The 12627-nt window shown below is 39.9% G+C and overlaps 1 long non-coding RNA gene across 1 annotated transcript in view; it reads right to left on the bottom strand.

Annotated features, from left to right (window-relative positions):
• Positions 1-11085, bottom strand: part of LOC126475383 (uncharacterized) — a 111620-nt gene extending 100535 nt beyond the window's left edge. Inside the window, exon 1 of the long non-coding RNA XR_007586713.1 lies at positions 10291-11085. This is a non-coding gene — a long non-coding RNA (uncharacterized LOC126475383). The remainder of the gene's footprint in view (positions 1-10290) is intronic.
• Between the last annotated feature and the right edge of the window lie 1542 nt (positions 11086-12627).

Raw genomic sequence — 12627 nt, 5'->3', positions numbered from 1 at the left:
GCACTGTCGCCTGATAAACAAAGTAAGAGCCTACGGAGTATCAGACCAGCTGTGTGGCTGGATTGAAGAGTTTTTAGCAAACAGAACATAGCATGTTGTTATCAACGGAGAGACGTCTACAGACGTTAAAGTAACCTCTGGCGTGCCACAGCGGAGTGTTATGGGGCCACTGCTTTTCACAATATATATAAATGACCTAGTAGATAGTGTCGGAAGTTCCATGCGGCTTTTCGCGGATGATGCTGTAGTATACAGAGAAGTTGCAGCATTAGAAAATTGCAGCGAAATGCAGGAAGATCTGCAGCGGATAGGCACTTGGTGCAGGGAGTGGCAACTGACCCTTAATATAGACAAATGTAATGCATTGCGAATACATAGAAAGAAGGATCCTTTATTGTATGATTATATGATAGCGGAACAAACACTGGTAGCAGTTACTTCTGTAAAATATCTGGGAGTATGCGTACTGAACGATTTGGAATGATCATATAAAATTAATTGTTGGTAAGGCGGGTACCAGGTTGAGATTCATTGGGAGAGTCCTTAGAAAATGTAGTCCATCAACAAAGGAGATGGCTTACAAAACACTCGTTCGACCTATACTTGAGTATTGCTCATCAGTGTGGGATCCGTACCAGATCGGGTTGACGGAGGAGATAGAGAAGATCCAAAGAAGAGCGGCGCGTTTCGTCACAGGGTTATTTGGTAAACGTGATAGCGTTACGGAGATGTTTAGCAAACTCAAGTGGCAGACTCTTCCATAGAGGCGCTCTGCATCGCGGTGTAGCTTGCTCGCCAGGTTTCGAGAGGGTGCGTTCTGGATGAGGTATCAAATATATTGCTTCCCCCTACTTATACCTCCCGAGGAGATCACGAATGTAAAATTAGAGAGATTCGAGCGCGCACGGAGGCTTTCAGACAGTCGTTCTTCCCGCGAACCATACGCGACTGGAACAGGAAAGGGAAATAATGACAGTGGCACGTAAAGTGCCCTCCGCCACACACCGTTGGGTGGCTTGCGGAGTATAAATGTAGATGTAGATGTAGATGTAGAATTGTCAGGCAAAATTCCACCAAATGAATCATGTTTTTCATGTTAATGTTTTTGCTTTTGAAATAAGCAAATATTTTACACCAGGTTGCACTAACGCTTTCTTTGTCTCCTTCATTTTTTATGAAGTTCTGCGCACATGAAAATTCATCGAACAGTTTGTCTTCATCAACAGGAAAATTTGGTACAATACTTTTAACAAAAACAACAATTCTGAATATCCTTCCACTGTAGCTGCTCCTTTTCAGTATTAACCAAGTCAAATGCTTTAAAAGGCGTAAGAAATGGTAAACACCATTCTTTAATATACTCAATGCAAGATTCATAAAAGATGTCAGCATAAATATGAAATTGTTCTACAGTAATTTCACCCTCTTCTTCCACCTCTTTTAGAGTCTCATGTACAAAGGATGTGAGAAATCATTCAGGTTTTCTACTTTGTAATTTGCCTAATAATTTGTTTATTTCTTGATAAACTTCCACTATTGTGATTTCTTGTTTCTCAATACATGTAATTAGTGTGGAGAAAGGTTTTAGCTGGCTAACACGAAAATGTACAAGAACAATAGACACAGGGTTATCAAAGAATAACAGGACACTTATCAAGGGAAAGGAAATATGATATCAAAGCAGGAAATATCTCTACAATTCTTTCCAATGCTGGTATCAGAGATAGCCACCTTGTCTTGCTGTGCCCAAGTACAGTTTTGTATTCAGTTTCAGTAAGCTTACAGAATGACTTCAGAGATTCAATCCTTAGTGTATATATGTGGAAATGCTGGTAGATTTTGTTTACAATTAATTGGCAGTCGATGGGTAGGCAATCTGAGCCAGTTTGTAAGGAATTGTGCACCACATGTGCTGGACAGCCAACACCTACTATATTATTCACTGTGTTCTGTTGCAGTTTATAGAACAAATTTTTTCTTTCCTGTGCTTACCACCAAAATTGGTGTTAGTGTTGTATGCAGAAACTGCAATCACCTTTCCCTCAATATCATATTTCTTTAAAACCTCCCGCACAATTCTAAAGTAAATCTGAAATTTCTCCAGCTAAATTAAACAATTCGAGCACTTTCACCGTTATGCCATTTTCAGGGTGAAAATACCTGATAAGGAGAGGAACCAACTTCAAATCCAGATGATTCGATGTATCAATCATTACAGAAATCAATCGACCACTTTTCAGTTCATCTAAAACCTGCTGAGCTGCATACGGTGCAATAACATTTGAAATGATTGCATTACATTTTGTGTGTCCACATGTGAATTTGGCACTAAAAGGTTTTTTAACAACTGCTGTAGTACAGTCCATTGACTTAAAGCTATGGTTATGCATTGCACTGTGGTATGCAAACGTAGCTTCTTGTGCTGCCAACTGCCTATCCATTTCTGTTACTGATTTTAAGTTTACATAGTAGCCACTCACGCATTCATTTGCTCTTTTCGTTTGATCACTCATGCGATGTTTCTTCGTCTTAATATGATTCACAATGTCAGACCTTCCACCATGACCAACAGCAAATTTTGATCTGCACAACGTACATTCTACAGTTTCTCCACTGCCAGTGATAAAAGGAAACTTGCTTTTTATATTACTGTTAAAATTACGCTTTCGTTTTGGCGTAATGAAACGGTGATTGCACAGTGTAAAACATTAACAGTGTGGTGACGAAAGCCAGAGAGCAAGTACAGTATCAATGGTGTAGAGTATCTCTGGACCGAAAGGACGGATTCAGTGGATCGATTTAGAGGAGAAGAATCTTCGTTGCTATTCGTAACCTACAGTGCGTTTAAAATTACTCGCGATTTTTGGAAGTTAGTTACATATTTGGGGTATGCTGAAAGCCACCACACGCTTCCTAGCGTAAATAATTGCGCAGTTAATAGCAAGTCAAATAACCAGTACCGTCAAATACTTTAGCCAAACGGAATCATAAAAAACGGGACATTTGAGCGTCCCCAAAAAAACTTTCGGGACAGCGGGACATTTTGGTAAAAAACGGGACTGTCCCGGGAAAAACGGGGCGAATGGGCACCCTAAAGTAACCGCACCTGTCATTTCGCCTGCGCCAGGAATCCTGCATCAAGAGGATCGAAGCAGACAAGAAAAATTTGCGTGAGCAGAGGAGGGGCGATCCGGAATGAGTATTTACATACAAATCTCTATGTACAATGGCGGTAATGGGAAAAAAAGTACGTAAATTTAAATTTCACCCATCGGCCGCAGAAGTTCACAGTTTTGCGTTGTCCGTCGAAACCAGAATGAAAATCAGTTTGTGACCAGCTTGCACAAATCCTTCGTGGAGCACCTTTCTTTCTTTCTTTTTCTTAGACTGTAATATCACTTGTTTGTTTTATCCACAGCTCGTCGACGGGACGAGCATAACCGTGGATACTAGCTGTCGGTTCGTTTTAGCCAAATTTTTGACCACAGCGGAAATAGAACTCCCTACAAATTTGATATTCGTCTAAATTTTCGTAGTCACACGAAGAGCGCGAAATGATCAAATCGAGTATCAAACTGACCAGCGTGAGTTCAAAAAATAGCTCTGAGCACTATGGGACTTAACTTCTGAGGTCATCAGTCCCATAGAACTTAGAACTACTTAAACCTAACTAACCTAAGGACATCACACACAGCCATGCCCGAGGCAGGATTTGAACCTGCGACCGTGGCGGTCGTGCGATTCCAGACTGTAGCGCCTAGAACCGCTTGGCCACACTGGCCGGCGACCAGCGTGAGGTCTAGTTTTGTAAAAAAAATAAATATAACTGAAAATAAATTAATTGGTTGAAGGTAATCATGGTAATTAAAAATACTTGGTGATTCGAGGGAAAATTGAAATATTTGATCAACAGCTGCTGCTAGCCATGTAAATGAAGTGTCAAAATATCACTTCTTCAAGACCTAGCTATCTGGTGCATGTCAGCTACCTCAGTATAATATTTAACTGTCTACAACATTTTTTGATGAAAAACGGTCGGATGTTTGTGAAATGATTTTTCCAAAAGTAAGATGATAAGCAGATTAAAGGAACATTTAATGCGCCTTTGAATGATGCTCGAAATGATGCACAGAAAATGAGGTCTCAATAGAGAATTTAAAGTCCAGTGTTTAACTTAAAACGAAAAGAGTACTAGAGGATATTTGTTTGATGGATTATGTTGACCGTGCTGTCTCATTTTCTGTACATTATTTCGAGCATCATTCAAAAGCGCGTCAAATGATTCTCGAATCTATTTTATTTCTTACTTTGGAAGAATATTTCACAAAACATTTTGCCATCTTTTTTTAATTTATTTTGTCGATCATAAACCTAGTCAGTGTTTCACGTACTAAAATCAGCATTGCTGTGTTAAAAAATGCAAATCTTTCTTCTTTTTAATTTTCAGTAAGCAAACTCCGTTTTTAACCGGGCAGTGAGGTTATGACACTGTGATGTGTGGTATAATACATTACTGTGCAGCAAACGAAGCACGAGCATTTTGCTCCTCCTGTTACCGTTGCGACGTTGTAAAACGATAGTCACGACAGAATGTAACTCTGATAACAGACAGCGATAACATCGACATAACTTCAGCCTTCCTGCTTGAATGGAGCCATTAGCGAGAACAAATAGGAGGCCAGTTTGTTAACATTACAATCTATCGCGGAAACGACCTCTTCTGTTTCACATCTTATCAACCAACGATTGTCCGCCCCTGGTAGCTGAGTGCTCAGCGCGACGGAATGTGATGACTAACGTCCCGGGTTCGATTCCCGGCTGGGTCGGAGATTTTCTCCGCTCAGGGACTGGGTGTTGTGTTGTCCTTATCATCATCATTTCATCCTCAGCGACACGCAAGTCGCCGAAGTGGCGTCAACTCGGAAGACTTGCACCAGGCGAACGGGCTACCCGACGGGAGGCCCTAGCCACACCGCATTTCCATTTCCAACCAACGATTAGTAAATGCTCTGGTCATAAATGTGATAGACAGTCTATGATATACAGTGGAGCAAATAAAATTGGCCCGACATTTTGAAACAATTTGTGGCAGCATTAACGGAGGGGAAAAAAACCTACAGTTACTGCCAACAGGATGGAAAATTTGGAAATTTGTGGTAAGGTCCTATGGGATCAAACCGTTGAGGTCATCGGTCCCTAGACTTACACACTACTTAATCAAACTAACTTACGCTAAGGACAACACACACACACACACACACACACACACACACACACACACACACACACACACACACACACACACTCGTGCCTGAAGGATGCCTCGAGGTAGCCGCGAGAACCGTGGCAAGGCATCTAGACCACACGGCCAACGGGATGGAGTAACTGCCCATACAGCCGGTCGAGCTTCGGAGCACATTTACACAGTCTTCACTCCTGACAGAGTTGTCAGCAGAGGCCAGTCTGGTCCCGCCCCCAGCTGGCCACCCGGGTCACCTGATCTGACAGTGTGCAGTTACTTTCTGCGGGCTGCCCTCAAGTCTAAGGCGTATCGCAACAACCCTCATAGTCTGCAAGAATTGTAGCAGAACATTTCGGATGAGACTGCAGCAATTCCAGCGGGCCAGTTTCGATCCGCCTTCAGCAGCTTGCTGACCAGGGCGCCCAAAAGTGCCAAGAGCTAAATGGTGGTGTTCACTTTCAACAGCTGCTATAGTCGGTACTGCAGTTCCTTTCCTCTGCTGTGTTTCTTTTTACCCTGGGACTCGGCTCTCCGGGCCACTTTTTTTATTGCATCACCCTCTATAATTTTTTGGGAACAGACATCTCGATCAGCTGATGGCTTGATACCGGATGTAGGCGTCGTACGCAGTAAACGATATACTTTTTTTTATTTTGTTGTTTTCAGCCGAGAGTTTTTCATTATAACTGTGAACTCTTCCGTAAAATTACATGAAATGAAATACTGTTTCGTTCCTCAGGTAAGACTGTTAAAAATAAAATAAAATAAAAACCAAAGGTTTGCAAACAAGTTTTTGAATTCAAGGCATTAAATAATATATACACGAGATAACTTTCGGCAAGACTGTATAAAGCTACTGGTGTCTGTTCGCACAATTTTGTGTAATTTCAACTGTGGATAATTTTTTAAGGGGATTTTCTTTTTTTCTCTTTTTTCCCTTATTTTTCGTGACCCCTTTCCGTGTCTCCATTGGGTCGCCATGTTGCTCTGGATTTTGCAATGTTAGAGGTAGAGGATTGGCGAATTCACTTCCTGTCTACAACACCACGAGAGAACAGATGGTGTGATGCCGATGGATTTCAACATTCTTTCAAAACTTTGTAATTACTAGGTTTTCGATCGTGATTTATCTCGTGTGACTTTACGAAATTGATTAGATTATAGTTTATGGTACCCGCCTCCTGAATCTGTCAGCTTGATGTTCTTTGACCCTGATATGTCTTCCGAGACAAAAATGAAAATATCCATTGAATCCATCATACGAGAATATTAAAGGCCTTCGTGCGGGAATCAAGAAAATCCTATAAATGATCAGTAATGAGACTGAACAGCTTATTTATAATAAGAGAATGCTTTTTCTTTCCAGATGGGGTGAGTATTGTCTCAAGACAGACCCTTAGCAATTGTATGAAAATGGTTTCGTCTCCACGCTACACCTGGTTAACAAACTGGAGTACTGCTGCGCGGTATAGGACCCCTAGTAGATAGGATTCGCGTAGGGCATCGGAAAAGTACAAAATAGGGCAGCTCTTGTTGTATTATCGCGAAATAGGGGAGAGAGTGCCACTTATATAGTAAGCGAGTTTGAGTGACTATTGTTAACACAAATACGTTGTTCGTTGCAAAGATATCTTTCTGTATATAATGAATGTCAAAATATTTTGTTGACTGCCGCCTACATGGGTTAAATCAGAACTCCCACGGAAAGATTTAAGTGTTCATTTTGCTCATGTGCTATACGAGAACAGAACGTTGGAGAATAGTCTCAAAATGCCTCTATGCTCCATCTGCGAAACATTAAATGTAAGTTGCAGAGTAATTACGTAGAATTAGATGTACATGTTGTTGGGGAGAGATGCGTCCAGTTTATTAGGGATTGCAACAACTTATTTACAAACAACGAAAAACGGAATCGGTATATGGGTGACGCTGTATGGTCATAAATTTCATGGACACGAAAAGGTAATTGTCTATGAGTAAGGAATTTGTTAAAAGCTCTGATTCTGTCATCATAGCTGCCTCTAAGCCTTGTACATAGAAGGGTTGTACAGTGTATTATTAAGTTGACAAAATAAATGAAGCTTTTATGAGATTTTTCTTTTTTTACTTAGGGGCCAAGGGATTTCGTTCCCCTTTTCCTACTGCTCCAAAAGTATACGCAACTCTTTTTTTTGTGCAGTGGAACCAGAATATGATGTAGCATAAAGAAAAATTCAATTCTGAAGAACAAGAGCCACCCTGCATGTTATAATGCCCTCCCTTACATATTGTCCACATATAATGAAGCAAAAATCACTACGCTACACTTACTATTTTATAGTACGAACAACTTTAAATAATTTAGTAAGGGCAGAAACATTATATTTGCAAATAAGTAGTACTTATCTTGCAAAGTCGGTTCATTTTCTAGGTCGGCATCTTTGTTCCTATACAACCAATTGGAAGATATTGTCCAGGGTTGTTGAAATGACAAGTCGCTGGGACATTATGTTGCTTCTATTTTCTTAATTTTTTATATGTTCTTGACACACATTTTACAAAAACACTTTTCACATTTATATTGCGTAGCTTTCTTGAGCTACACAAAGAAGACAGTCGAACGGAGAACATCATGTAACAAACTCAATAGCTACTAAAATCACTCTGACGACATCTTAACACCGGCAGAACTCTGTAGGGCTTGGCGCCAAAAATACATTGTTTATTACGAGTCCAGCAACACTTCTAGAACAGGATGTAGTCCAAATTAGTATTAATATGACTGTACTAACTAAAAATGGTTTTCAGATTTAATTTGAATATTGTTTTCTAAAAATAATTATTTACGTGAAGATTTATAACCCTCATGGTTAAGAAGAAAGGTTGCAAATATTAACAGTACGAAAAACAGTAGCTGCCTGTTATTATCGATAGTAAAATTAGAAAAATTATAGTGGAGGACAGTCGCTCGCAAGGAAACTGAAGCATAACAATATTATGTTTATTGTAAAATTTTTTTTAGCTCATTTAAGTTGACAATTGCGATTATTACTTTTCATGGCACAAGATCGATATTATGAAATGGATAAGAGTAATAAAAGTATATTATCAGAGGAATAGTTTTTTTTGGCAATCAAATATACTCAGAGATATTTTCGGATGAGGAGTATATGATTTGAATAAGAAAATTAACCCAAGTCTGGCCATAATTTATATTGAATCGAACATTTCGGTTAACATGCGAAAGTTACGAGAAGGCAAGGTTCGTTACAATGTGCTATGAACAAAAGACACAAGACAGCGGGAAAGCGGCTCTCGCGAAAGGTCTGCAAATTTCCCGCACCTGGTCCCTATCATGGCCACTACCACCTAACTCGCTGAAACGTCAGCCACAGAGACATTTTAATCCAAGTATAAAATGAAAACTGCCCTGTCAGTGTTGTAAGTCCCCGCATAAATTACGTAAATTGTAGTGTTACATTTGCAATGCTTTCATTTGCAATGCTGATATAATAGGTCGCTCAGATGTTACAGTTCAGTGCATTATTTGAGCCATGAAAAAAAAAACTGATTGTCAGTTTTACTTCACATAGCGCGGATGAAGGGTCATTATTCCAACTGCCAGTAGACTTCAGTGCTGATTTCAAAGCTGAACACAGCAGAAAGAGGATCGTATGCGGTCTGTGTGTTGCTCAGGTCTAAGATTCAAATGTGTAATACTTAACTTGTTTTGGCAATTCATCAAACGTGTCTCGCTGTTAATCAGCACTTCCAATCAGTTACATCAGGGGCTGAATAGTTGTAGTAGCAAATTAAATAAAGTTTTGAAATTATTCTGTTGTTGCATCTGTTGGACAGTTAACAAGGTCTGCCTTTACTCGAGTACGGGAAGTTTCTGGTTGTCTATCTGTCCGACAGTTAAAAAAAAATTCCTCGGGAACGAGGAAATGTATCAAGTGGACATTTTTGTCACATTGAAGCATCTAAGTCAGTGCAATCAAAAGATACGGCCATTTATGCAACATATTTTGATATTCGCAAACTTATTCATCAAAACCTATGGGGTACTTCCCGTTGATTTACAGCAGTGAAATTTGGCAAGAAGTAAGATTTCACAGGTTAAGTAAAGCAAAGAATCCGAACATTGTAATTATATCTCACGAAAAAATATTTTTTTTGTCATTTTTATAGGACGTCAAAATTAAAACAATCAGAATTTCTGCATTCAGGCAATCTCGGTCGCAATGGTCAAAAGTCAAACATCAAGCAAGAAATGACTTTATTGCTCATATGACGGGTCCCGGAATTTATCCATCATCATATATCCAGGAGACATTACTGCACGTAGACATGCCGTTTCAAGTTGTATGTGAAAGAAACTTTCTGCCTGGTGTTTGACATTAGCCTGAATGGAGACCTACTGATTATTATAAAAATCGTCGGCTGGGACTTCGTCACATTTATATCATAGAAATTGAAAAATCTCCAAACTCTTGGTGGCTCCTGGATACCTGATGATGGATACATTTCGAGACGCGTCATATGATCAATAAAGTCATTTCTTGCTTGATGTTTGACTTCTACCATTGTGACACTGTCATTCTGAATGGAGAACTGTTAATTATTATTATAATTTTGTATTACTAAAATTAAAACATTCTCGAGAATCTTGGAACCCCGGGACCGGTATCTTGCTATTATCAATAACGATAACAGGCATAAACGGCAGAGATTCTCTATTTCTGGAATGGATGAACTGTCTACAAACATAATTAAGTCTGAAAGCAACCCCCAGTGCACGAGTCTTACTTGCAAGTGGCCATTTTTTACTTTTTTTTAGAACGGTAAATACTGCAACGAAGAGAAAACCGTTGTCATTTCGTCTCGAATTATACGAGGCACAAACTAACGCTTGAATTCACTAAATACTTGCACATCAATGATTCTCGAGCTTTCAGTTAACGTTCGTCGCTGCCTTAAAGATAGGGCACCGTACTGAACTTCTTTTTCTGCAAGCACACGAACAGAGAGGCATTCCTATTGTTAGCTTTATTAATTACTGTACATACCTTAACTGTTGTCGAATTGTTGGTGGTAGCCGCCGTGAAACGCTGACGGTTAACACCGCCACACTCAGTTCAAATACCTCAAAAACAAGGCATTCCAGCTCGTTATCCCAACCCTCCCAGCGCCACCGGCGTCCACCGTTGGTGCGATGAACGCTGTGCTGGACGTCGAAAAATATCATCGGCAACATAACTGTTGTCTGTAAACGCAGATTATTGCATGTAGTGAAAAAATAAAGTTTTCCACTGCCAGCTGCAAGGGGCATACTAACAGCGACTGAAACATTCGGAGTAATATTTCTACGTAGTACTGTCGTTCACTTGTAGACATCATATCTAAAGTGAGATTTTTGCAATATCACTGCAGTAGAAGTCTGACTGGCTACTGCTATTCCATATGACTTCGACTATGGCGACCACATAAAAGTGCACTAAAAATCGTTCAGCTGTTACCGCGTATGCATCTCTTGACGCTCTCACACTTACGCCGGTTTCTTCACCAAACCGTTCACTGCTGACATTTGACACAATTTTTATATAAAAAAAAGCACCTTTCAACTGTTTCACACTCGTATACAACGCATTTGCACGCTCTGAAACATACGAATCTCCTTACCATGTTACCAGCAAATGCAATGATCTGCCACGCACAGCAGATTAATAGAGTACAGCCGATAACAAGCTGGTGACATCATGTGTCCGCTACCCTGCGATACGATCCCCAAAATGGATGAGTGATAATCGCAACAATTTTAATGCTAAGTGTTTTACGTCCAGCGAAGAATATTATACAACACAGCTGACCAGCCACTCATTAAAAGTTACGTTTATTACAGAAATGTGAAGAAAGAACGACAGCGTCTGTTTCCATCGGGGAACCCCTCATCTTGCTGTCGGAGCGATATCTCTGCCCCCTTTCCCCCGGCGTTATCACTGCTCTAGCCATACGTACAGGGACCCTGGGCATAGCTTGCTGACAGCTAGTGGCAATAGCGAGGCACTGACCACACTACTCTGTGCTGAAGAACTACCCGAACTTGTTCCCACTGGCCCAGTATCGTATTTCAGAATATTACAGGGATTCGAAATATGCATAAAGCTTGCATGGGTGCGCCTTATCGTATAGAACATTTTTAGAAATATTTTGAAAAAGTTGTGTACAAGAGATACGTAACGCGTCAAAATACACATGTGATAATCTTATACGGTTTGATTCCATAGGGAAACAGTTGTGCCCAGCGAGTGTATTCATTTCAATTAGTAAATCCCTCAAATAAAACACAAAGATATAAAAATGCACAAAATTTTTAATTTTTCATAGCAGTTCACAAAAAAATCAGATATGGAGTCCCTCAATGGTCCATCCTTGGGCCCATTCTTTTCATTCTTTATGTTAACGATCTCCCAGAAAAATTAACTAAAGGAGCAACAGTAGTTTATGCAGACGACACAAATATCCTAATTAAGTCATGTGATGAAGACAGCCTACAAAAACAGCTGCAGATGTAATACAAGAGCTGGCCGTTGTGGCCGAGCGGTTCTAGGCGTTTCAGTCTGGAACCGCGCTACTGCTACGGTCGCAGGTTCGAATCCTGCCCCGGGCATGGATGTGTGTGATGTTCTTAGGTTAGTTAGGTTTAAGTTGTTCTAAGTCTAGGGGACTGATGACCTCAAATGTTAAGTCCCATAGTGCTTAGAGCCATTTGTAATACAAGATTTAATACAATGATTCAGAACAAATAAGCTAACAATAAATTCCGAAAAAAACTGTGTCAGTCAATTTCCACACTTTGCAGAAACTCCCCTCGGCAACACCAATTTTTAACGTTGATGGAAAAACTGTCTCATCCGTGAATGTGACAAAAAATTTTAGGTACACATATCCAGGATAACCTGAAATGGGAGACAAATGAATAATGTAAATAAAAGGTTGAATACTCTTACATACACTTTAAGAATCCTCTCACAAAATACAAGTCGTGCATCAGTGGTCACGAGATACCAAGGCAGTATCCATTCATTACTGATGTATGAAATTATCTTTTGGGGAAATTCCATATGTAGCAGAAAAACACCTTGGCTACAAAAAATACTGTCTGAATAATAACACACGCTAAATACAGAGACTCATATAGACCAACATTTAAAAGTCTCCGTACACTGCCCCTTCGTTGTTTAGGCCTATGTATCTAGAAAGTACTAATCTTCATAAATGTAATCATATTGAAAGAAGAAAAATCTTCAAGAATAGCTGCGATTTACACTCTCATGATACATAGCACAAGCATTACCTGCATGTCAGTTGAGTAAGTTCAAACATTTGTAGGGGAGTAGCGTGTC

Source organism: Schistocerca serialis, chromosome 4, assembly GCF_023864345.2.
Source record: "Schistocerca serialis cubense isolate TAMUIC-IGC-003099 chromosome 4, iqSchSeri2.2, whole genome shotgun sequence".
NCBI classification, from domain to species: Eukaryota; Metazoa; Arthropoda; class Insecta; order Orthoptera; family Acrididae; genus Schistocerca; species Schistocerca serialis.
Note: the sequence above shows the minus strand (reverse complement) of the source record. Positions and strands in the feature narration are given on the sequence as shown.